This window comes from Mus caroli, unplaced genomic scaffold (genome assembly GCF_978045245.1).
Source record: "Mus caroli unplaced genomic scaffold, Mus_caroli_1 scaffold_9, whole genome shotgun sequence".
In the NCBI taxonomy this organism is placed as follows: domain Eukaryota; kingdom Metazoa; phylum Chordata; class Mammalia; order Rodentia; family Muridae; genus Mus; species Mus caroli.
Genome location: NW_028227264.1, coordinates 12,466,808 through 12,493,073, shown reverse-complemented (window position 1 = coordinate 12,493,073; position 26,266 = coordinate 12,466,808). Strand labels below are relative to the sequence as shown.

At 36.9% G+C, this 26,266-nt stretch overlaps 1 long non-coding RNA gene across 3 annotated transcripts in view; it reads right to left on the bottom strand.

The window, feature by feature from the left end:
• The window catches only part of LOC115032121 (uncharacterized), a 77,173-nt gene extending 59,027 nt beyond the window's left edge, over positions 1–18,146 (bottom strand). For 2 of the 3 annotated variants that reach the window (XR_015048510.1, XR_003837755.2), the window contains exons 1-2: positions 17,934–18,146; positions 17,665–17,762 (exon numbers count right to left, since the gene is read on the bottom strand). This is a non-coding gene — a long non-coding RNA (uncharacterized LOC115032121). Of the gene's footprint in view, positions 1–14,926; positions 15,350–17,664; positions 17,763–17,933 lie in introns of those variants that run through there. The other variant, XR_003837754.2, reaches the window with a different exon arrangement.
• Positions 18,147–26,266: the final 8,120 nt, after the last annotated feature.

The following is a 26,266-nucleotide window of genomic DNA, read 5'->3' as shown; positions in this document are numbered from 1 at the left end:
GGCCCAGGCTCTATCCCAAGCAGGCAGGAAACCTGGCAGCTTCATTCACATGATTCTGGCTTTTGAGTCAGGAAGGATACAGGAGTAAATGGGCATGGAGAGTTCTTCTTCACCTCAGGAAAGTTACTGATGCCAAACATGTTGCAGTGGAGTCCCTGCATACTGGTCCAAGGAGGGCATTGCATGAAGTTGGCAAAATAATGTGTGGGCTTTGCTGGCTGTCCCAAGATGGTGAGGAAGCCAGAGTCATGGGATATCTGCCAAGGAGGGCTGCATATGGAGAAGAGTGGAACCAGCCCAAAAGAGAGAAGTGTGTTGCAGTTAGCAAAACTGAAAGGGAAGAGTCATGTTCGCCCGTTGGCACTGAATATAGAACTACAGTATTTAGAAAATTTCCTGCTTGGGAATCAGTCTTGCTAGGGCCCAGTATTTTCTTACTGTGTCCCCTTTCCTGCATTTATAATGGAATGTATATTTTGAAACATTGTATGTTAGAAGTATGTAATTGGCCTTTTGCTTTTGTTTGACAAAAGGTTGCAGCTCAGAGATTTTCTTGAGTGTCAGAAGAGACAGGACTTGGGAACTGTGTTGAGACTGCAAAAGACTATGAGGACTTTTGAAGTTTAACTAAATGTATTTTCCGTTATGATATTGCTACAGATTTATGGCAATTAAGGAGTAGGACATAGTGGCCTAAATGAGAATGGCTCTCTTAGGCTCATATACTTGAATGGTGGAACTATTGTTCAGGAAGAAAGGTTCTTCTTAAAGGATGTGTCTCACTAGGGGTGGCCATGGGATTTTCAATAACCCATGTAATTTCCAGTCATCTCTCTCAACTTTGTTTGTTTGTTTGTTTGTTTAGGGTAAAGATATAAGGCCCCAGCTACTGTCCCACTGACATACCTGTCTGCCTGCTGCCATTCTTCTCACAAAGGTAGGCATGGACTCTAGCCCTATGAAACTCTACACCTCAAATGAAACACTTTCTTTTATATTTTACATTGGTATGATGTTTTATCGCAGCAATTGATATTTGAATGTAACTAAAACAACTACTCAAAGTGCCAAAGCACAATCGTAATGAACGTTATCAAGAATTTAACAGCAGCCTATAAGCTGGTGTAATTTTTAAATTATTTTTTTTTAAAGTACAAAGTATACATGTTGTGAATATTGAGCCCAATCTGGGGTTTCTACACTGCCTTTGACCATTAAATTCCTGGATAAAAGACACACACAATATTAAAATTTATAATAAGTCTTAATCATCAAAAGATCTGATATCTTTCATCTATGCTATTATATCTATTTCCCAGCCAATAATCCCATTATATAATTTGCCATGTTCCCTCTGGGCTTCTCTTAACTCCAATTAGCAAACCCACATGGCCAGTGTTTTAAGATTCTTACCTATGGCACCTTCTCCTTTCTTTCACCTTCTTCCAGTCATCAAGGTTGCCTCAGACATCAAGCCCAGGAACACAAGACTCTACCCACCTCTCTTCTACCCAGCTCTTGGCTATAGGCAGCTTTATTCACCAATCAGGAATAACTTTGGGAGGGGGGCACAGTTTCATAGTGTCATTTGGGAACATTACTTAAGTATTAGCAGAGTCTTTCCTCCCTTGAGGCAACCAAACTTTGGGGGCCAGCATTTAGTATTAAAGTTTAAGCAAAAGACCAAACCTCAACATGTCCAAATTAAGAATTGACTTTGTGGGGCTGGAGAGATGGCTCAGCAGTTAAGAGCACCAACTACTCTTCCAGAGGTCCTGAGATCAATTCCCAGCAACCACATGGTGGCTCACAACCATCTGTAGTGGGCTAAGATGCCCACTTCTGGTGTGTCTGAAGAGAGCAATGGTGATGTACTTCTATGCATAAGATAAATAAATAAACCTTTAAAAAAAGAATTGATTTTGTAGGTAGTATTCAGAATCCACTGCCACATGCTACATCTGATCACTTTCAAAGTTCAAATTTCTTTTTATTCTGTTTAATCTATATTTTACTACTTTTTCCTCATAGACTTTCTAATCGCTAACAAGTATGACAAAAGTTTTTCAACATGGTGCCTTGTAAGTCTTTGGAGAAAACCATGGCAATAAAAATCTAGTCAGTATGATTCAGCAAATATTTCACCTAGTGAACTCTAGGCCACCTGACCTGCAGAGCTAGAACCTATCATAAACATAAAAATAAATAAATAAATAAATAAATAAATAAATAAATAAATAAATAAATGTAAATAAGATAAATAAATAAATATTCAAAGTAACCGCTTTTGGTAATAGATAAATAGCTCAGTGCATGAAACAATTGTTATTCAAGCCAGCAGACCTCATTCTAGATCCCCAAAGCCCACACAAAATGATCACCAGGTAGATACATGTTAGGACAGAGACATGTTGAAGTAATCTAGTCATTAACCTTTAGGTTAATATAAAATTGTAGTTATTTAAAATGTTTGACAGTTGTTCTGCATTTACAAAGTATAATACTTTCCACTTTATTTTTCAAATTTCACTTTGAGGGTCACTTTTGTTTCCAAATACAGTTAAAATTAACTTTCCAATTTAAACAAGGAAAGCACCCCCTGACCTTGGAATTACCACTGAAATCATTAATAAATTTCAGTGCTTATACATTGATAATACTGAACATTCCAATTCATATTCATCCTATGACTTTGCCTTTACGCATATTTATTTTAACTTGATGAATAATATTTGTCATTTTTAAACAAAAATATTTTACATTTTTATCAGACTTGTAAATAAATACTTCCTATACTTTACAGTTACAAATGGAGCTATTTTCAGTTAATTGTATTTTCCAGTTAATCATTTCTAGAGTAAAGACTTATAAAACTCTTGCATACAGGTTTGATGACTAAAACAACATTTCAATGTATATTTCTTTCAAAATTCTTACTTTGCTTTTTTGCATTCAATATGCATTGCCTATAAAGTGTTTCATTTTCAAGTGAGTTCTTAAAAAAAAAAAAAAAAAAGTCATGTTGTTTCTGTCCAGGAGCTAAGATGTCTAGTCTTTAATTCTTCCTCTATGTCTGTATTAATCCCTTCCTTTATAAGTTCGGGTGACTATGGATTCTCTGTATGTGCACCATTCACATGTACTTTTATTCTTATACTTAAAATATCTTTTTCTTGTGCAGCAGCTATGAGTTTTGTTCACTAAGACACAAATTTCAAGTTTTCAAGCTGAAATTTCAAAGGTGGAGCCTCAAGTAGATTTGCTTGTGCAAACATAATACAGTAAGTCCGTTTGTGTTGCATAATATGATATTCGTAAGTGTCTTCTGGTTGCCGCATATCTCTGCAAACAGCTTTGGATTCTGTGGGGTTTTACAAATGCCAGAAAGTCCTGATTTCTGTAGTGGTCCTGATTTCAAAATGCATAAACAAACTTGTATCCAGATGCATACACATAAAATGCTATTAACAAAGTTCTTGCTAATCTAAAAGGAGAGTGGCAAATGTGTTTTCTGGAGAGAATGACTGGTTTTTAATCTGTAGTGGAAATAAATCTCTCACTAAAATCTGAAGACACATTATCGTGAAGCTGTGTGGGGAGCAATGAAAGCAGATGAGTTAGCAATCAAATTTCATGCTTCGGGGCTTGAACTGTTTTTATATCGGTTATAATGACATATTTTGAAATAAGTGAAGAAATTTTTCTTGCCTTAAAAAGTCTAAAGTTGTCCATGTAGATCTTAGTCCTGTCTGGAGCTTCAAGCAGAAACATAGCTGTTGAAAATGAGAATTTCACAAAGTTCTATCTATCTTACATTATATTGAGTGATACAGAAATTTGTGTTGTAAAATATTTGGTTACAAATGGAATCTACAAGTTTTTAAGTGGTATTTGTCCCCACTACTAAGAGATTCTTAATCTTTTCTGTAATGTAACCAAAAGAAACATATTTATTACACATCATTCAGACATGCTCACTCACACGATAAATAATTATCTTCTTCTGAGAAAATGAGGCAATTTATTGTCTTTTATTTGGTTTTACAACTTTGTTCAAATATATGAGTTTTGTAACATGTTTTGTATTGCTATTATAAAACTTTTATTAGATGATTTTGGAGCTAATATGACTTTGGCATTTAAATGCCAATATTCAGTATTTAATGTTTACATATAATTAATTTCAATTTCCAATGCTACCAATAATACCAGCATTGGATTCTTAAGCATATAGACTAGCAGTACCTTTATTTACCACTATAGCCTAACAACCAAAACAAAACCACAACACTGCCATGAATGAATTTATGTGAAATTCTTGCTTAAAAAAAAATTGGCTGGAGAAAATAATGAATTGAATCAAATCTGAAATTTTAAAATGCTTTTTGTGAGAATATAAGATATGAGAAGAAATTTAAACATTATAGCTGAATTTGCTTCTTTGTATGAAACATATTGTTAACTGAGAATTAATTGTTTAGCATGAATTTACAAGTATTTTATAAATATCTATATATGTCAAGCACAGTCCTAAATTCATGTGAGCAAAATCACTTCAAACCTTTGCTATTGTGGAGTTTATACTCTAACATAATACCAATTTAAATGGACCCCAAACCACTTACAATACTATTTTTTAATTAGTATGACATGTCTTGAGTAAAACAGGATGACAGTGGATTGGGTAGGAGTGGGCAGATGTATCATAAGAGGCAGAAACAGTGGATGAGGACAAGAAACTTGTGTTTGCAGAATACAGCAGGGCAGCTGCACACATGAATTAATGACAGTTCAAATATACTACAGAAGAGCTCTGTAAAACCAAACTAGATGAAATTCCTGGATGGAGACTCCAGTAAGTTTAGGCACAAACTTCTACCTCTACCTGGGGGGGGGGGGTTATTGGTAAATGATGGCTGCTAGGAGATGTGTACTCAGTTTTCTGTAAGTAGATGGTCAAACATCCAGAAGTATATGAGTAATAGCAACTACACTTGACAGGTTTTAGGTTTTTTTTTTTTTTTTTTTTTGACACATGATTAGGACAATGTGAAGGGTAATGGACTGGGGAGTAGTTCATAAAGAAGATGAATATGAGCAAACTAAATTGTATGCAATTCTCAAACAACAACAACAACAACAATACAAAGTGTTGAAAAGACATTTCTCAGAAGACATCAAAGTATTAGTTTCCACATGTGTGTGGGTATGTACTTGAGTGGGTATGAGAAGGATTTTATGCAGTGTTGTGTATTAAGTAGATACTAGTTTCATTTTATGACTCCAAGTGTAATGATTGTTCATTTTAATTTGCTTAGGCATAGTAAAAAAACTCTTGACTGATTTCATATATAATAATTCAGGAAGACATATTAACTTTCATGTCAGAGAACTACTGAAGAATAATTAGTAAAATGTTTACTCAGAATCTTGTTACTGTTGATTGCCAGTATACTGAAAATTTCCCTCTAGATTGACATATGCTTTCTCAAAATAGAACATGACTTATAAGGAAAATTCAGATATAAGATAAGAGTCCCTATAGTCTGCCATTTAATTTGATTTTTAATTAATGTTGTGGGGGCTGTTTCATTCTCTGTTCCGTGCCATTAGAATCTCTTCCCCTACCTGGACTGCTCAGTTTGGCCTCAGTGGAAGAGGATATGCCTAGTCATGCTGGGCCTAGATGCCCCAGAGAGGGGTGGTACCAAGGGGGACTCTTCTTTTCTGAGAATGGGGTGGGTGATGGTGGGAGGGATTTTTAAGGATGGAACTGGGAAGAGTGGGCAGCTGTCATTGGGATGTAAAGTTAAATAAATTAATAAACAAACTAACAAACAAATAAATAAATAAATAAATTGTGTCTGTAGCTGAGTTGAAGGAGTAACTTCCTGACATACACAAACCCTGGATTTTGTCCTCAGCACTGCATAAATTGGGTGAGAGGGTGCACAGGAGGTGGGAGAGTAGATAGATCAGAATTTTAAAGTCATTCTTGGCTGTCTGGTATGCTAGAATGCAACCTGGTCTGCATGAGACAGTGTCAAAAAAGAAAACCAAGTATCCAAATGAAGACCAATGTCTTTTTAACTATATAGAAGTCTATGGAAAGAATAATAAAACCTGATTCTGTCATTTTCTAATGTAAGTTATATTCGGTATTCAAAAGCCTCTATCTTGAAAATTGTCCCTTTACCTTTATAAATAAATGTAAGGAAACAAAATTAAGTTTATATTTTCCACTAAAAATAATCATTATAAATATTTAGCGTATACACTCTTAAATGATGCAAATGTAGTTATGTTGAGCACATTTTCCAAAAAGAGAAAGACTTGATCATGGTACACACAAAAGGCAGTGGAGGCAGGCTGTAAGACCTCTTCTTCTATTGTGTGAGCAAAGCTTTGGTCTTTACTGAAGCTTGTCTGCATTTTAAAGCATGCTTACATGTGTCACTGTAAGACAATATTCTAGTATTACAAATCATGGCTTTGAAAAACTTGTCATACTTTTATAGTCGTGACACTGAGGTGCCAGATTGTATCCAATGTGCTCTTTAAAGACATCTACTCACATGGCTCCTGATAGGACTTGGGCACTTACTCCTGTGTGCCAGGAAGATGATGAAACCCTTCCTGGCAGCTGTGTGGACAGGACGCTCACTTAAAGTCTTCCTCTTTCTCGACTTTCCTTGTCCATCGTTTTTTCAGCTTCCTAATATGGGTTTATTAATAATATACAGTTAGCAGTAAACTATGTATAAATGAGTTTTCTAAAAAGTTAAATATTACTTGCCTATTTTTCATTTAATGTGATCCTGTCCACATATGTATAGATGTATTTATAATCCTCAAGATACTATTTTCTCTACAATGGTATAATTTCAGGATAAATAAAAGAGGAAAAATAGGTAATAATATGATTTTCGTGCTTTTTAAATCGAGTAAGCAATTATGCTGAAATATTGGACGTTGAACACTGGAGATGGGGAGATGTCTCATGGATGAGAATATCTGAGAGAAAAGCTTGAGATTCTAAGTTCAGATCCACAACAACATAGTTCATAAGAACCTGTAGCTTTGATGCTGAGGAAATTAAGCAACAGAGAAAACACATTCATAGAAGCCCTCTAGAAAGCCAGCCTGACAAGGGACAGGAGGACAAGGGTCAGTGAGAGACCATCTCTCCAGAGAATAAGATAGAGAGTAAAAAATACTATCCCAGCATTCTCCTCCCGAGCCTGTGTGGAGACATGTATATATCACACAGCACACACACACACACACACACACAGAGGTACAGATACACATAGATACACACAAACATACACAAAGACACATATAGATACAGACACAATACACATAAACTCACACACACAAAGACATACATACTACACACATACATACACAGAGAGGTACAGATACACATAGACACACATAAACATACACAAAGACACATATAGATACAGACACAATACACATAAACTCACACACACTAAGACATGCATAATACACACACATAAACACAAACACATACATATAGACACACAAAACACATACACATTGACATAGAAACACAAAAACACATACATATAGACAAACATGAACACAAACACAAATGTATATGCATGGAAACACAGATACACACTCAAAAACATATACATAGACATACGTACATACACATAGACACAACACACACCATGGGAAATCGACATTATCATTTTATTTTAGCATATGAAAGTGTGTTTTCTCACTACAAAGTAAATGAAAATCATGAACTAACAAAGCCTTTACCAGACTACAAGACATTGTCTCATTATTTTGATTGATCATAAAACTCTCATTAATAGAACCATACATCTTCATAATTCATATAACTAAGTAGCTAACAATTTTAACTGAGTTTAGAAAATATAAAACCTCTGTCCATATTGTGTTGTGATTCTGCAGATAACTATTCATTTGTAACTTGTCTAGGCTTCACCAGACAGTATATCATTGAAGTTAAGAAAAAATTTGAAATGGTTAATAATAATCTGGATTCATTGGAAGCTATCCTTATACTGCACCTTCAGTGAGCTGCTTGCGTTCAAGTCATTTTCAGAGAAGAAAATTTTGTTTCTTCTCTCAGGAATCAGCAAGTCCATAGCCATCAATCTACCACAAAATATGGTTCTCCAAACACATGTCACTAGTTTATTTACATTGCTTTTTATTGGCTCAAAGAAAAAATAGAGCTTGTTTGCAGTCTTACTAAGTGTTGAGAGCTATTGCAGTACACCACCACTTATTGCAGTTCTCTCGACAAACATTAGAAGGACAGTTTCCCATTGGCTTTTCAGTAAAACTCTGTCTCTAGCCACTCTGATTGACAATGTTCCCTGTGATTCTAAAAGAGTCTTGGGTTCTCATTTTTTAGCTAAATAAAGTATTATGCATTTATTCTAAATTATCAGCTTATTGTAGTAGCCTGTAAAAATATTCACTTGCAATTCGAATAGCAAAATGAATGGTTAAACATGCAAAGTATTTAGCATGGATATATTTCTAGCTAGGGGGAAATATATATCTGCAAATCCCCAGTGACAGAAGTGGGATATTCGTCATAGGCCAAAATACAGCTTATATTGCAGAATGAAGGGGTGATGAAAATGCCAAATGTGTATGGGAAAGTACTATGTACCGGCAATACACCTTGATAACAGATTAATCAATCAGGAAAATAGAAAATGCAATAAAATAAGCTTTGAAATTTTGCATTTATTAATCACTCAAAAATCTACATTGAATCTATACAAACTCATTTCCCACCATCCAGGTAGGACAGATTCTTGCACCTAGGAGGTGATTACAGCCACCTGTAGCTCCTGCTCTTGGGAATCTTCCACCCATTTCTGGAATCTGCAGGTCTCCGGCATGCATGGGGCACACATACATGTCGGCAGAACATTCACACACATAAAGATAAATAATATTTTCTAAAATACTGTATCTTATAGTGAGTTTACTACATCATACAGCTACAATGTCCATCCAAACATTTACTATTTCCTCTTTTTTTTTTCAACATAGACTTATTTTAATAGTATTTTTTTTCCAGGCATAGACCATGTTTGTTCTCACAGGAATCCCACAAATAGACAAAACTAGAAGCTATAGTGTAAATGCAAAGAGACTATTAGAAAGAAAGAAAGAAAAAAAGAAAAAAAGAAAGAAAGAAAGAAAGAAAGAAAGAAAGAAAGAAAGAAAGGAAGGAAGGAAGGAAGGAAGGAAGGAAGGAAGGAAGGAAGGAAGGAAGGAAGGAAGGAAGAAAGAAAGAAAGAAAAGAAAGTCCTGTCAAAACCTTATAAGACAAAGAAATTCTGGTGATGCTATTGAATTCATTATATTAGCCATCTGAATTGGACATAGGCCTGTGCTTAGGAGTGTTTTGTAAGTCCAGTGAGACTCTGTTGGCGAAACTGGTTTTTCCTTTACACATGGTTATCAACTGGACATGGCATCTGGGTTATGGATGGGGTCTGGTATCCCCTTTGCACTGGCACTCTATCTAGCTGAGAGCCACACATGCTCTGTAAATTCTACTCTAGCCTCTGATTTCTTTTCTGTTTTTTTTTTTTTTTTAGATTGGTGTTGTACTTTATTAATAAAGTAATAAACTTCTTATAAGACAAGAAAGAAAGAAGCAGAAATGAACCCCACCCCCAACTGTAACATGAGTGAAAGTACTTTCATAAGAATTTTACCTGAAAGGAAACCATAGATGAGGGGCTCACAGACATAATTGAGAACCCCACATGAGAGACTCTGTCCCAGTGGTGTAGAAGAGGAAAAGAGCGCAGAACTGTGAACTACCTTAAGTAACCTTGCAGTAAATCACAAAACCTTTGATGTTTTCCCATTGACAGACATCAGAAGAATGTTTGCATGATCGTCTCAATAAATACAATGAACTCGTTTCTTGACATTTAAAGTGCATTCGTGATTGTTGAAAATTTAAATGGGAATAAATTGTATATAAAACAATATAGTAAGAACAATGGGACTAAAAAGGACGTAACTGCCTAGAAAGAAAGGAAGAAATGGGAAAATACTTGCCTATCTAAAGGGAAAAGGGAAGTGGTCTGTGAAGCTAAATGAGTTGGGAAATAACTATTTTTCAATTTTTTATTAGATATTTTCTTTTTTATTAGGTATTTATTTCATTTGCATTTCCAATGCTATCCCAAAAGTCCCCCACCAACTCCACCACCCACCCACACCCACTTCTTGGCCCTGGCATTCCCCTGTACTGAGGCATATAAAGTTTGCACGACCAATGGGCCTCTCTTTCCACTGATGGCCGAATAGTCCACCTTCTGATACATATGCAGCTAGAGACACGAGCTCCGGGGGGTACTGGTTAGTTCATATTGTTGTTCCACCTATAGGCTTGCAGATCCCTTCAGCTCCTTGGGTAGTTTCTCTAGCCCCTCCATTGGGAGCCCTGTGATACATCCAATCGCTGACTGTGAGCATCCACTTCTGTTTGCTAGGTCCCGGCATAGTCTCACAAGAGACAGCTATATCAAGGTCCTTTCTGCAAAATCTTACTAGCGTATGCAATGGTGTCAGCGTTTGGAAGCTGATTATGAGATAGATCCCTGGATATGGCAGTCTCTAGATGGTCCATCCTTTTGTCTCAGCTCCAAACTTTGTCTATGTAACTCCTTCCATGGGTGTTTTGTTCCCTGTTCTAAGAAGGGGCAAAGTGTCCACACTTTGATTGCCATTCTTCTTGAGTTTCATGTGTTTCACAAATTGTATCTTATATATTGGGTATTCTAAGTTTCTTCCTGAATAGAACAGCAAGGCTCTCTCACTCTCTGCCCATTGTCCAACTGTCAGCTCTGTATTTCTTCCCATCTACTGCAGGAGGAAGAATCTCTGACAATGGCTGGGCAAGAGGCTGGTTTATGAGTATAGTAGAGTTCCATTAAGTGTCATTCTTTTAGAAAATTAGTAGCACTTGACTTTCCTCTAACTACTTGGCCTATCTGGTCTCCAGTTCTTGACCACCCAAGCAGAGTCAAGTACTGGTTCTATCCCATGGATTGGGCCTTAAAACGAGTCAGAGATTGGTTGGTTTCTGCCATAAGCTTCATGCCACTGTTGTACCAACACATCTTGCATGCAGGTCATCATTGAAGACTGAAGAATTTGTATCTGGGTTGATGCTTACCTTTCTCCATATTCCATTTTGCTGATCAATGTCAAGGGCTGTATATTGATTATTAGTTATTGAAGTTTTCAGTTTTATAACTATTTGGAGAAATAGTTTTAAGACTATTTCTGAAGTCTTCTTCTAAATTTGTTAAATTTTGAAGCAAAGTTATGTATTTGAATGGAATATATAATGGAAATCTCTTAAGATTAATAATGGAAAGGAAAAACCCTCTGAAATATTTTGTAATTATTTTTTTTCAGATAGCAAGAATTTTTAACAAATAATATTTCTTTTCTGCTTCTGGATTGAATCCAAAATACCACATTGTGTTCTGCTTTCATGCATCTTTACTCTCCTGTGACAGGACACACTTCAGTCTTGCTTTGTGTCCCATTTTCCAATTGATGTGTTTACGTCTAAAGTAATTATGAACATAGATCAAAATGTGCCAGCTGGCTTGCTGGTTTTTGTTCGGCATATTTGTTTCAATTTTGTTTTCCTGACTTCTGTTTTCATTGTGAATTTTATGATTACATTTTGTCTTCCTTGTTTGTTTATACTCTTTGTATTCTTTGTCATCCAAATTATAAATATCTTTTAAAATAATGTTAATTATTTTGGGGGATTTAAAACACTTCTATTATATGTAATATTTCCCACCCTTATACCTCCCATCCTTTATCTCCTCCCTTTCTTAATGACATCTTCCTAATTATCATTTTTACAGAGGAATCTGCATACACAGACTGACTACATGGAATTCAATAACCTAAGAGAATCTTATCAATGAAGAAGGCTGATTTTTCTCAGCATTCATGGATTACCTGTAGTTTACCTATGGATGGGACCCTGTAATAGTTCCCTCATTCACATTAGCATATATCAACAAGTGTTGTCATCACATAGATATACTGTATATTCTTTGCACCTCATGAAATTTATTTTCATTTAAAAAAAAAAAAGCAATGTTTCACAATACTGAATTAAAAGGGTTGAACTCTTAAACTTACAATTTTAGTCACTTTAAGAACAAAAGGGCATAGAGCATATGGACCCATGACTCATTCCCTTGCACAATGACTGAGATGGTCAACAAACTTACTACTGATGCAGAAGAGCCAGCAGATGGAAGATAAGCAGGAGAAAGAGATTTATGGTATGGCTGATGACAGAAGCAGTGCTCAAAATATACTAACAGCAAAATGTCACTTGTAAAGAGTTTAAAATAAAACCTATGTATAGGTGCACTGAATATGCATCTGTAAGTAAAACATTTGTTGTAAAACAATAATGGCCTTATTCCACAGCAATTATCATAACCATATGGGAATACAAGGCAAACATGATTCAGACTGCCTGGATATCAGATTTCAGTTTGATGTTTATCTGTCAAAGCTTCCTTTTAATCTCCAGAGAATGCCGAAGGCTGCATGTGAGAACATGTTTGTTGTAGTGATCATATTTCATTAAAATTGGAGAATCAGATTCTGGAAATCCCAGTTGTCAATAGCATGTTCCTTCAACCAGTAATTTTAAGCTGTGATGTCTTACTTATGAAAATGCTAAGTAATTAGATAAAAGACAATGAATAACAGAAGCAGAAAACAAAATATTTTTCTTGCAGGTAACGGTTGCTATTTCTAAAGCTATTAGCATACTCAAGAACAAGCTGTTTTTTATGCCCAGAAACAACATTACATAAACTTTCACCTTCCTTCTCTCACACATATGTGCATGCATGTCTGACACACACACACACTATTTAAAGGATAAGAAGTTGTCAAGCCTTTCTTGTCACTTAAAACATTTTAGTTTTTTCTATATAACTTCCATTAATATGCACACTCAGCAACAATTACTTTTGTTTCCTGATAGAAACTGTAATGAAATAAGGGCAGAAAAGTAAAAACACTTACACTCTTTATATATTTTGAATATTTGAAGTCAATATGCTACTTAATTTTCAATTAGGTTTTTATAAATCTAATTTTAGAAAATTTTAATATTAAAATGATTTTTAAGTGGTGGGTTGAGGTATAGCAATAAGGAAAATACTGAATTACTATGTCCTGTGCTGAGCACTTGCTGTTGATTCCTTCATTAAACCTACAAGGGCTAATAAAATACCACCTTGTACTTGAAACTTTATTGAATTCTAGGCCATAAAAGAATAATGTCCTTTTCCATAGCTTTGAAGTACACCTTTCTAGTTCTGCATTCTCTATCTGTGAATCTTCAATGACATGTCAAATCTTTAAGGATTATGACACAACTGAATAAAAACGGTTTGTTCGATATTTAAATATTTTAAAGAGTTAGACAATGTATTTGAATTTTCTCTTGTAGACAAAGGACTATTTGACATCTAAGATGCCAACTGTTTCAGGTGCATTCCAGATACCTTGTAGTTGTTGTTATGGTCCAGTAGAGTGCATGCCTTATATAGCCAACACTGTATATAGTAATCAATAACTTCTTACTAAACAGGATATTATGAAACACAAAATACTTGAGAAATAATTACTCAAACACATGTTTGATCAATTCTGCATAACATACAATAGAACAACTTAGATGTTCATGTACTTTTTATAAAACATCATTTTTCTCCACATATATGTATGTGTGTTTAATTTCAAATAGTTTATTTTTAGAACCCTTCACATGTCTGTTACATATTTATTTTAATAGTATAAAAACCCAAATGTTATCAATCAACTATGTGAGTTATTAAAAGAGATAATATTAATTTAGGTCATTTATAACTAATGTAATTCAGGATCAAGTTACTCCAAGTATAATAAATGTCTTAATAAACATGAAAATTATATATCAGAATATTTAGAAAAAATATCATGTGAAATACTAATCACAATACTAAGTAAAGAGAATACTTTAAATTATAGCATCAAAATTTCAATTGTGATGTTTTAGGAAGTTGGATTAAATATTCTGCATTTCTTGAGGTTAGGATGATCATCTTCATGAAAGAGAGTACAAGTTCTGATGGTGACTTTACAAAACACTTCTCTTAGAAATTTAATTTTAATTATTTAGCTTTCCTTTTCTTTAATATCTTCTAAGAGTTTGAATAAGTTGGTACAGAGACATAGAAAGATAAATAAATTCACCCTACTGTTAAGTGCACATGCTTTTTTCTGGTAATTTTTTCCTGCCAATGCATGGGCATGTCCCAAGACACCTACAATGAGAATAAGTGATGTCTTTGTCTACTTAATACTCTTTTGTCCAGAGACATGAGTGATCATATGGAAGACACCTGACAACTATGTTGAACTAACAACGACATAGCTAACTCTACAACGTAACTCTCAGTTTTACAGAAAAAGGTAGGATTAAATGGCAAAGATTTTGTCTTTATGTATTATTTAGTACACATATTAGGTGATGATTCTATGCATACAATCAACATATATATCAAATATATACTTCTTTGCACAGACATTTCCGGTTTATATACCCCTTAACTCTTTCTAAAGAATATGTAATATGGATATACAAAGAAAACAAATGAGTTTCTTGCTCTATGAGATCCATTTGTTTTGTAGTATCCAACTTAGTACAAGTGGTAGAGGCATAGTGAACTCTATTTTCTTTTGCCTTTTTTTATTAGATATTTTCTTTATATACATTTCAAATGCTATCCCAAAAGTTCCCTATACCCTCACCCGCCCTGCTCCCCTACCCACCTACTCCCAGTTCTTAGCCCTGGCATTCCCCTGTACTGGGGCATATAAAGTTTACAAGACCAAGGGGCCTCTCTTCCCAATGATGGCCGTTAGTATGATGTTCATATAGCAAAATATTGTGAAGAGTCCTAGATAACTTCAGCTGCTAAATTGGCATACCATAGAGTCATCTAAAAGACTCTCAGTGAGAGGTTACCAGACCTGATGTGTCTGTGGCCATGCTCATGAGAGACTGTGTTGAGTGATGACTAATGTGGGAGGGTTCATTCCATTGTGAGTGGCACTATTTCCTCGCAGGGAGGACAGGTCTATAGATGCAAACTAGCTGACCATAAGTCAATGATCAAGCCAGTAAGCAGCATTTTTACATCACCTCCACATAAGTTATTGTTCGGAATTCTTGCTCGGTATTCACTTGATGATAACTTTTGACCTGAAAGTATGAATGAAATAAATTAATCCCTTCCTCAAGTTTATTTTAGTTAGAATACCTTTTCAAATCAATAGGAAATCAAACTAGAATACAAGACCATGCCTGTCCTTTGACAATTTCAGTTTTATAATTTTTAACATAAAATTTATTATACTCTTGTAGCCAGGGGGTCATCATAAAAATTAAGACAAAACAAAACTGATCAATTCTTTAAAAGAAAACAGGTAAGCTATTTTGCAGTAACTAACTAGGTTTACCATTTGTATTATCTGATTGAAAATCTAAATGGTCTGTTCATATTTCTATAAAAAAGGAGGGAAAATGGAATGGTTAAAAGTGGAAAGGATAGAATTATTAAAGGATGACAAGGCCAGAGAGCAATTGTGATATTTATGCAACACTATTAAAAATGTTAGCCTATGCATCCAATTCATACTTTCATGTATAAAAACATAAAGCATACATGTTATTCAGTATGCCCTTCAGGATGTTTTTGTATGTGAATATATATAAAATTTAGAAGGAACACTTATAAAGAATGCTCACAACATCCCTGATCTTAGTCTTAGCAAATTGAAATTAGTTCAAAAACTGAAAAAATAGTGTGCAGCAAGAATCACTCAATATAATGCATTTCAGGATCCACAAGGAGCAAGCTACAGTTATAAGCAACAATGGCATTCATATGACCTGTGCATACAAATGGAACATGAGGGAAATAAGGACAAAGTCTCCATATTATAAGATAATAGAAAAAAAGAGAGAAGATGCTAGGAGACCAGAAGACCATCAAAACATCTCTGAACCCACTTAAAAAGTCAATAACTCTTGTGTATCCTACATCCAAAATGACAGCCTATGCTGTTTCTAGCTCTGCATCACAGACTTGTTTAAAATGTGCTCAGAGCTTTAAAAGCATTGAAGAAGTATTCACTTCTCAATGATCAACATGTTTCTTTTCTAAAATTCAACTTGGCATTACATTGTAAAACAAAAAAATGAAAATGTAGAGATGATACATTTTCACAAAGAAATAATAGTTTTTAATAAAACATTTTTTCCTTAGTTCACCTTGTCTATGTAACTGTTTTTACTCTTTGGTTATCTGCCACTCTGTCCACATCTCTGATTAGCTGGCGATGATATTTCAGGATAAGATTGTAGCTGATCACTGAGATATGTGATCAAGCATCAGCCCAGTGTCTTTGTAAATTATAATTTGTTGACTGTTTTCTGCCTCTACTCTCTTCAATAGCAGAACATCTGTTTGTCTCATATCTACCTCATATCTATCAACAAATGGAACTGTTAGAATAATCAATTGGAAAAGAAAACTACAGTTTTCTGATTCTACCTTAAAACCACACTTCAAGATGCTTCTCTCAGATCTTTTCATCACTTGCTTCTTACTCGACTCTCCATCAGTCTCCTTTCATTGTTTTCTTTTTTACAATATTGAGCCATGCAGAGGACATCATTGACAGAACAGAGAATTCAGTCATATAACATATTGCATATAGATTTAATATGACTGTCTTGTGATTCTGGAGACAAACATATGAACACAGAACAGCACACAGATTCTGGCATCATCTGACATGCAGTACAGATAGCAGTGTGTACAGACATGAGGTATTGAAAAATAGGCAGAAGAATTGGGGGTAGCACTGACACTAGCAACTGACAATGCTGGGGAAATTTACAAAAGCACCTGGCTTCTATCTTAGAATCATATCTGAAAACCCAGAAATTATCTGGGGAATCTCAATCTGTCAGAGACACATCGTGGTGCTCACCTCATCTTCTCCTTGACCATTACACTGTGTGCCTTTTCTTTTTTCTTTCTTTTTTTCTTTTTTCTTTTAATTATGTCACCAACTGCCCTTCCTCTGTCTTTGAGTTTGGAACTACCTGTGACACATTCTGTAATTTAAAGGAACAACACTGCATTCAGCTAGATACTCTCAAACTATAGAGAATCTAGAATCAGGAAATATTTCTACCTAGAGTATGTCTAACTTAAATCCTATTTCCCCCTATTTTCTCAAAGACAAAAACAAAGAACAGAAACCGACCTTGCACACATTTAATGCTATGGTCAGCGGCTGGGGCTGGGTAAAGGATAAATTTTCCCTGTGATTGTTCAAATTTTCTGCTGTTCCTCATGTAAGTGACCACAGCAGCAAGATGCTTTTGGGGGACACCACTCCATGGTGGCCTGCTGCATTTTTAATGCTAGAGCTAGATTCCTGTGCTGAGATCTTTCTGTCCTCCCCAGAGCCACCAAGACAAGAGCAGGAGGTTTCAACTTTCACCTTCAGCAACTCTTCCTCCTTGGCTCAGTCAGTCGGCAGGAAAGGGAAGTCTGTGTAGGGGTGTGGAGCTTTTCCTCAGATTAACATGTTTCTGGCTGCTGACAAAATTAGAAAAATAAAATAAATAAATAAATGAAACATCATCAAAGATAAAATATCTTTATTGCACGGATCACCAATAAAGGGAATGGATTTTTGAACACCAGCAAGCCCACCCCTTTGGGCTTCAGGAGTCACCTCTTCCTTACATAAAGCATTCATTACCTTACCTCTGAAAATGATTTCTGACGATAACCCGGATATGAAAATTAGGAACCAGCCAGAAAGCATTTCCTCTCCTGTGTGGTGCCAGCTGCCCCCTCTGCGTCTTCTCATTTATCCTGGCAGTGGTTTGTCTCTTTGCCTTTAAAAGTTAAGTCCACCTTCATCGCACACTGTAGAAAGAAGTGAAATTAAACTGCAGTGTGTTCTAGAGGAGAAAATCTACTTTATTCATCTCTCAGCCCTACTTTAACTTACACTGACCTAATTACAGCCCACACCAGGAGAGGCTGAGTTAGCAGAAGGAGCGCTTCTGCCACCTAGTGGTCAGTGCTCTGAACTGTGAGCTGAGACCTGACCTTTTTTTTTTTTTTTACTTTATTTTTGAAAGGTCTGGCACAGAAGTGCAAATGACCTTCTCTGGTATCTGCATGAATGCTAATGATCAGCCTCCTCCCCACCCCCCACCACCACTCAGCTTCTTCGGAAGGTCTAAGGCGTAATGTTTTTCTAAACAACTTCATCTAGAGAAAGTTGAATTAATGCCTCCTCTGATGTACGATAGCTTTAGAAACATTTTATTAAGACTGTATTATATGACATTTCATGAATATGAAATTGAAAATCATAATGCAAATATTAATACTACTGAAAGCAACATTTGATATACTATGTGTTGAACTGAATACTTAAAGGTCTTACAATCCTCCTCACTAAATCAATTACACTCCCTCCCAGCAAACACACAATTTTGCTAGCTGAATGATTTCTCTGAAGCTCCAGGCTTGTTGGTTTGCTTCTGGGAGTGGTAGTAGACGTTTAAGAATGCTTCGTTCTCTCTCTCTCTCTCTCTCTCTCTCTCTCTCTCTCTCTCTCTCTCTCCTGGCTTCATTAACGAGTTATTGATTCGTAACTTGAAAGAAAAACTTGGATGAAAAATGTAGCCAGCCTGAATCACCAATGCTAATTAAGACCCGAGGAGGAAAGGGGAAAAAAAGGCACTCATGTGCCCAGGCACCAGGGTAGGCGGCTCCTCCTCTATCCATTAAGGCACATATGTGCTGCTCAGCCTGGCCTTTCTTCCCATGCATAAAACAAAGGAAATGTCTGGGTGCAGAGGGCAGTTAATACAGGGATCAGGATGTGGACAATAAGAATCACAAACAATCATTTCAATAAAGTTTTCAGTGTGATATGTTCACTTGCAGTGGTTTAATGTATTATGACCTTTTTAATGTCAAATCTATGGATTAGTATAATATTACATCTAAAAATGGGGGGAAATGTTTCATTATTATTCAATTATTCATAAGAACTCCTTAAATCCCCACTGTTTAATGAGAACCTATTTAGACCCTGCTTATACTATAAAGTAAGTAAGATTAAATGTTTGATATAAATGTTTCACAAAAACTCACACTATGGGACTAGAGAGATGGTCTCACAGTTAAGAGCACTTGCTGCTCTTCCAGAGGACTGGAGTTCTGTTCCTAGAAGCTATATAAGGCTGCTAATTACTGACTCTGTAATTTCAGCTCCAGGAGGCTTCTTCTGGTCTCCACAGGCACCTACATACATAACCATATACATATACACACATATATGAATAAAAGTAAGACCTTTACAAATAAAGTAACTTGTTATATTCTAAACAATGTGATTACTTATTCATCATTACTTAGCAAGTAAAGTTAGAGCCCCTCCATTAAGCTCCTGGCTTTCATGACTGCAAAAGAGAAAGCCAATGTACCTCGACTCAATGTGACCTTTGTCGGCTCTCACCAACATGGCACCTGAAGTAAGAAAGAATGAGTGTGTACTTCAGTCTGGAAAACACAACCCATCTTCATGTCTTCTATATCTTCATGCAGACCCTTTCTATTTTTGGCCCAGGTGATTTCACTAGTTTCCTAGTAGGTCAACCTACTTCCACGGTGCATCCAATTTAGACAGAATCATCTCTTCCACTGATGTCTGGTGCATGAAGTCAAACTCAAAACCTTCCAAGTTTGTGCAGCAGAACTCATGTCTCCTTACAGATGCCATTCCCACACCCAGACTGGTTTGGATTATTACATCTAATTCAGTCCTTTTGCTTCCCAGGTTTCTCATCTCCAAAGCAAATTTTGTTCAAACTCACATAGTGTATTTGCTCTTATCGGTCTTGCAAACTTTATATGCCTCAGTACAGGGGAACGCCAGGACCAAAAAGTGGGAGTGGGTGGGTAGGGGAGTGGGAGGGTATGGGGGACTTTTGGGGTAGCATTGGAAATGTAAATGAAGAAAATACCTAATTAAAATAAAATTTAAAAAGTTTTAAAAATGTTGTAATGGAGGCACACAATTTTATGGCAAAACAGAAGAGATTAAGCTTTGCTGAACGTATCAGAAATCCTGTAAAGTCCCAGCACAACTCATTGGCGTCTAATGGTAATGGGAACATGTTACCTCTAGAATAATTTTGGCCATTTACTGTTTTACTCTTCTAGAATAAAGTGTCGTAGATGAAGTCCTGGAATGTTGTAGCTGGTTCTTCCAGAACAGTCTTTATGAGAGCGGTGAAGTATGGCCCTGTGGTTGTTTGACACATAGGGAGTTAATCTATTTTACTCTCCATTACTTCTCTGTGGTTTGAATAGGAAGAAGGAAAGTTTTGTTTCTAGTAAGGAAATAAAAGAAATCAGAGTGATTTCCTACGACCTTAGAGCATCCCTGATTTTCCGTGAATTGAAGAAGGGGACTACATAAGGGTGTAGTGAGCCCAGGAGAAGAGGTGAATACTACTGAATACATCATCCCTGGTTTTCCAACACTAATAGCTTATTGTAGTCATCAGGATTTTTCAAGAAATTAATATAAGCTATGAAGCTATTTCAAACCAGTATTTAGAAGAAAGTAGAAAATCTATGTTTAATATAAGGAGATATCCTATTTATGAGCAAGAATATGACATTTTGATTCATGTAATAATTAGACAGTAAAATCAGAGTCATAAATATATTCCACACCTTAAACATTGATATTTCTCTTTTTTTTAAAAATTAGTATACAAACTAGTATCTGTATCTATGGTATTTTCACATACACTTTGCTTTCCTGGAGCTCCCTCCTCCACCTCCCTTCCCCTTCCTTCCAACACTTCCTCCTTCTCTTCCACTTCCTCTATCCAGTGGTACTATTTCTCTATGGTAAATATATTCAAAATCCTTTTTAATTGCTACATACTATCATTCATTATCGTTACTTGTATTGTTCTACTGGATCACAAAACTCCTAAGCAAATTCCTTCTGCCCTGCTCATATGCGAACTCTAAATTATTGAACTCACAAAATTGGACAATAGAAGAATAATTCTGAAAGACTAGGGATTTGGGACATTGGTAGAGACACTGGTCAGATAGGATAACTGTTAGGTAAAGTTGTAATGGGTTGGCCTGGTGCTGCTTGCATTCTAAAGCTAATACTGGTTCCTCAAGACTGGTTGCCCCAGAGATGAGAAGGTCTACAAGTAGACGCTGTGTGACTTTGCCCCAAAATTAATTTTCATTGGTAAATAAGGATACTGACAGCGAATAGCTGGACAATAAAGACATCTGAGTTTAGGGTTTCTGGCCTTGGGAGTCAGAGGAGAACTCGAGGGAGAGGTAGAAGGTAAAGGAGAAGAAGGAAGAAAAGAAGGAAGAGGATGAGGGGAAGGAGGAGGAGGAGGAAGAGGAGGAGGAGAAGGGGGGAAGATGCCATGGATTAGGAATTGAGCAAGCATGGCCCTGAGGGCTAGCCAATTGTAATTAACTGCAGCCCAGATGAAACATAGTAATAACTGGGGATTATTGATATGAAAGTGGATTCTAAATACATAGAGGGAAGATATCTGCCCAGCTGTAGTAATGATTAAGGCTTATTGTAAAAAATATAAGTTGTGTGTGTTTTTTATCCAGGAACTATATGGTCAAAAGTGGGGTAGAAACTTTGGATCCATCCAGATAAATTCCATACTACAACATACAGTCATCAGAAATGCAATGAGAGAAGAGAGTAAGCTCATGGACGCCTGTGGAAAGAGAGAAACACAGGATATCTTTGTTCCAAAGCCCCTTTCGCTGGATGTAACATAGGTTTGTAAAGTCTAGCAGCAGTTAAAGCATAATGAGTAAGAGGCTCAGTGGGAAAGGAGTTTGAAGCCTATGGAGAGTCCTAATAGGGTTTCCAAATCATATGTCCTGTCCGATTCAGAAGGTAGAATGCCCAAAGCACACAATAATTTTTAAACTACATGAAACTTTTAATTTCTTTGAAATTCAAAGATAAAATAAAGTTTTATATCAAATGTTTAAATTTATGCAAGTAATATATTTGATTCTAACCCAACGCAATCATGATAGCGTCTATCAATATTTTTGTTGCAGAAGGAAACCCAGAGACAATAGTATGTAAGTTTCATAAAAGTCACAATGTGTCCTGTTTCACGTATTCACTAGAATGTGACAGGAAGCTAGCAGAAGTAGAAACTGTGAAGAGTTTGATAATTTGATCAGAAATTTCATTTTTTCTGGTAATTGGGAGGAGTAGAGAGTGTATAAAAAAGGAAACAGGAGAAACAAACACAAACAGTTTTAGGTGGAAAAGTATGATCTCTAAATCCTGGAAATCAAACAAACAATGTCATGCAGATGAGGGCAAACACAACATCGCTTGACTTGGCTTTTCATTACTAAGTAATTTAGGCTTTTGCCTGTGTATGTGTTTTAATTATATTATTTATTTTGTGTGTATGGTAGTGTGGTGGCACATATCTCTGTGCATCACATACAGCAGGTGGATAAGGGTGGCCAGAAGCATGCATCAGATCCCTGGAATTAGAGTTATATATGGTTGTGATCTGCCAAGTGGGTTCTGGGAATAGACCTCAGGCCAGCTGGTAGAACAGCCAATCTCTCTATCCCAGGTGTGTGCTTAGAAACTGAGGAAGCCATTATTAACACATTAAAGTTTATCTAGGTTTTTATTTCTTTTTATTTTAGATTTTACTAAATTTCTGGATTGTCATTTGTCAATCACCCTCTAGTTAATATCTTTGGGTAAAAAGAAACTTAGATTTGATGAGCAAAACTTGGACAAATGTTGTGTAAAACTCTCCAACCCAAATATGCCCCAGCAATGAAAACACAACACAGGTAATGTGAATACATGCTGTGCACCTAGACTGGGCAGATCTACCGCTACACTACCATCTCCCACATCTATGAGACCCCTTAGAACTTGCAGTTTCTCCAGGCCACATGCTTCTGCTCTGCTTTCCTTCTTCTTCCTCCTCCTCTGCATCCTCTCCCTCTTCCATTTTCTCCTTCTTCTCTCCCTCTACCTTCTGCTCCACCTTCCCCTTCACCTATCTTTCACCCAATCATGAGTTCTCCTTTATTTTACAAATTAAGGTGGGAAGCAGGTTTACAGGAAATCACCTGAGTTCACAACCCCTCACAGAAGAACAGAATTAACATCTAATATAATTAGCATCAGGGCTATCTGCAACAGACAAATTACAGCAGAAAAGTTCATATAGTTTTGCAATAAAAAAAACTTACTAAACAAAGTTTAAATTATTAAATTCTAAACATAGAAATGAAGAATAACCAAGAACATAGAACCAAGTATGAAATTTATAAACACACTAAATACAACTGCCATTAATATTTCCAATTTTAGTCAAACTTTAATTTAATGTTGTTTGCATTATTTAAATTTTATTTGTGTCTGCTTTCCTTCAAGGTAAAACTTAAACTTTCATTTTAATTCCTTCACATTAGACTCATGTTATTGTTGAGAAAAGAATAATGGTAAGAGAAAAGCACCTGAGCAGCTGGGGCGCAGGGTCTGCTGACACTCGCCAACTGCCCACAACACCCGCCACAGGATCTTAAGACTTCTGGTGAGGGGAGCACAGCTTCTGCTCCAATCCAATTGCGCGGGACCTGAGACTGCATTAGTTAGGGAAGCAGAAACCGGCCTGAGTAGGACCACAGGCCTCATCCGGCTGGATCAGCGCCAGGGTAGCGGGAGCGCAGGGTTGCCTGACACCCGCCAGCTACCCACGACCCCCGCCGCAGGATTTTGGGACTGCTGGTGAGTGGAACACAGCTTCTGCTCCAATCCAATTGAGCAGGACCTGAGACTGCATTAGTTAGGGAAGCAGAAACCGGCCTGAGTAGGGCCACAGGCCTCACCCGGCCGGATCAGCACCAGGGTAGCGGGAGCGCAGGGTTGCCTGACACCCGCCAGCTACCCACGACCCCCGCCGCAGGATTTTGGGACTGCTGGTGAGTGGAACACAGCTTCTGCTCCAGTCCAATCACGCAGGACCTGAGACTGCTCTGGTTGGGGAGAGAGAAATCCGGCCCACACAGGGCCACAAGCCTCTTCCGGTCAGAAAAGCACCTGAGCAGCTGGGGCGCAGGGTCTGCTGACACTCGCCAACTGCCCACAACACCCGCCACAGGATCTTAAGACTTCTGGTGAGGGGAGCACAGCTTCTGCTCCAATCCAATTGCGCGGGACCTGAGACTGCATTAGTTAGGGAAGCAGAAACCAGCCTGAGTAGGGCCACAGGCCTCACCCGGCCGGATCAGCGCCAGGGTAGCGGGAGCGCAGGGTTGCCTGACACCCGCCAGCTACCCACGACCCCCACCGCAGGATTTTGGGACTGCTGGTGAGTGGAACACAGCTTCTGCTCCAATCTTTAAATAGTGACAACGATAACAACTAACCCCAGAGATTACCAGATGGCGAAAGGTAAACGTAATAATCTTACTAACAGAAACCAAGACCACTCACCATCATCAGAACCCAGCACCCCCACTTCACCCAGTCCAGGGCACCCCAACACACCGGAAAAGCTAGACACGGATTTAAAAGCATATCTCCTGATGATGATAGAGGACTTCAAGAAGGACGTTAATAACACACTTAAAGAAATGCAGGAGAACACTGCTAAAAAGGAAGAAGACAATAAAGAGGAAGCACAAAAATCCCTTAAAGAATTGCAGGAGAACACTGCTAAAGAGTTACAAATCCTTAAAGAAAAACATGATAACATAATCAAACAGGTAGAAGTCCTTACAGAAAAACAGGAAAACACATCCAAACAGATGATGGAAATGAACAAAACCATACTAGACCTAAAAAGGGAAGTAGACACAATAAAGAAAACCCAAAATGAGGCAACACTGGAGATAGAAACCCTAGGAAAGAAATCTGGAACCATAGATGCAAGCATCAGCAACAGAATACAAGAGATGGAAGAGAGAATCTCAGGTGCAGAAGATTCCATAGAGAACATCGGCACAACAATCAAGGAAAATGGAAAATGCAAAAAGATCCTAACTCAAAACATCCAAGAAATACAGGACATAATGAGAAGACCAAACCTACGGATAATAGGAGTGGATGAGAATGAAGATTTTCAACTCAAAGGACCAGCAAACATCTTCAACAAAATTATAGAAGAAAACTTCCCAAATCTAAAGAAAGAGATGCCCATGAACATACAAGAAGCCTACAGAACTCCAAATAGACTGGATCAGAAAAGAAATACCTCCCGACACATAATAATCAGAGCAACAAATGCTCTAAATAAAGATAGAATACTAAAAGCAGTAAGAGAAAAAGGCCAAGTAACATATAAAGGCAAGCCTATCAGAATTACACCAGATTTTTCACCAGAGACTATGAAAGCCAGAAGATCCTGGACAGATGTTATACAGACACTAAAAGAACACAAATTCCAGCCCAGGCTACTATACCCAGCCAAACTCTCAATTAACATAGATGGAGAAACCAAAGTATTCCACGACAAAACCAAATTCACACATTATCTCTCCACGAATCCAGCCCTTCAAAGGATAATAACAGAAAAAAACCAATACAAGGACAGGAACCACGCCCTAGAAACAACAAGAAGGTAATCCCTCAACAAACCTAAAAGAAGACAGCCACAAGAACAAAATGCCAACTTTAACATCAAAAATAACAGGAAACACCAATTTCTTTTCCTTAATATCTCTTAATATCAATGGACTCAACTCCCCGATAAAAAGACATAGACTAACAAACTGGCTACACAAACAAGACCCAACATTTTGCTGCTTACAGGAAACTCATCTCAGAGAAAAGGATAGACACTACCTCAGAATGAAAGGCTGGAAAACAATTCTCCAAGCAAATGGCATGAAGAAACAAGCTGGAGTAGCCATTCTAATATCTGATAAGATTGACTTCCAACCCAAAGTCATTAAAAAAGACAGGGAGGGACACTTCATACTCATCAAAGGTAAAATCCTCCAAGAGG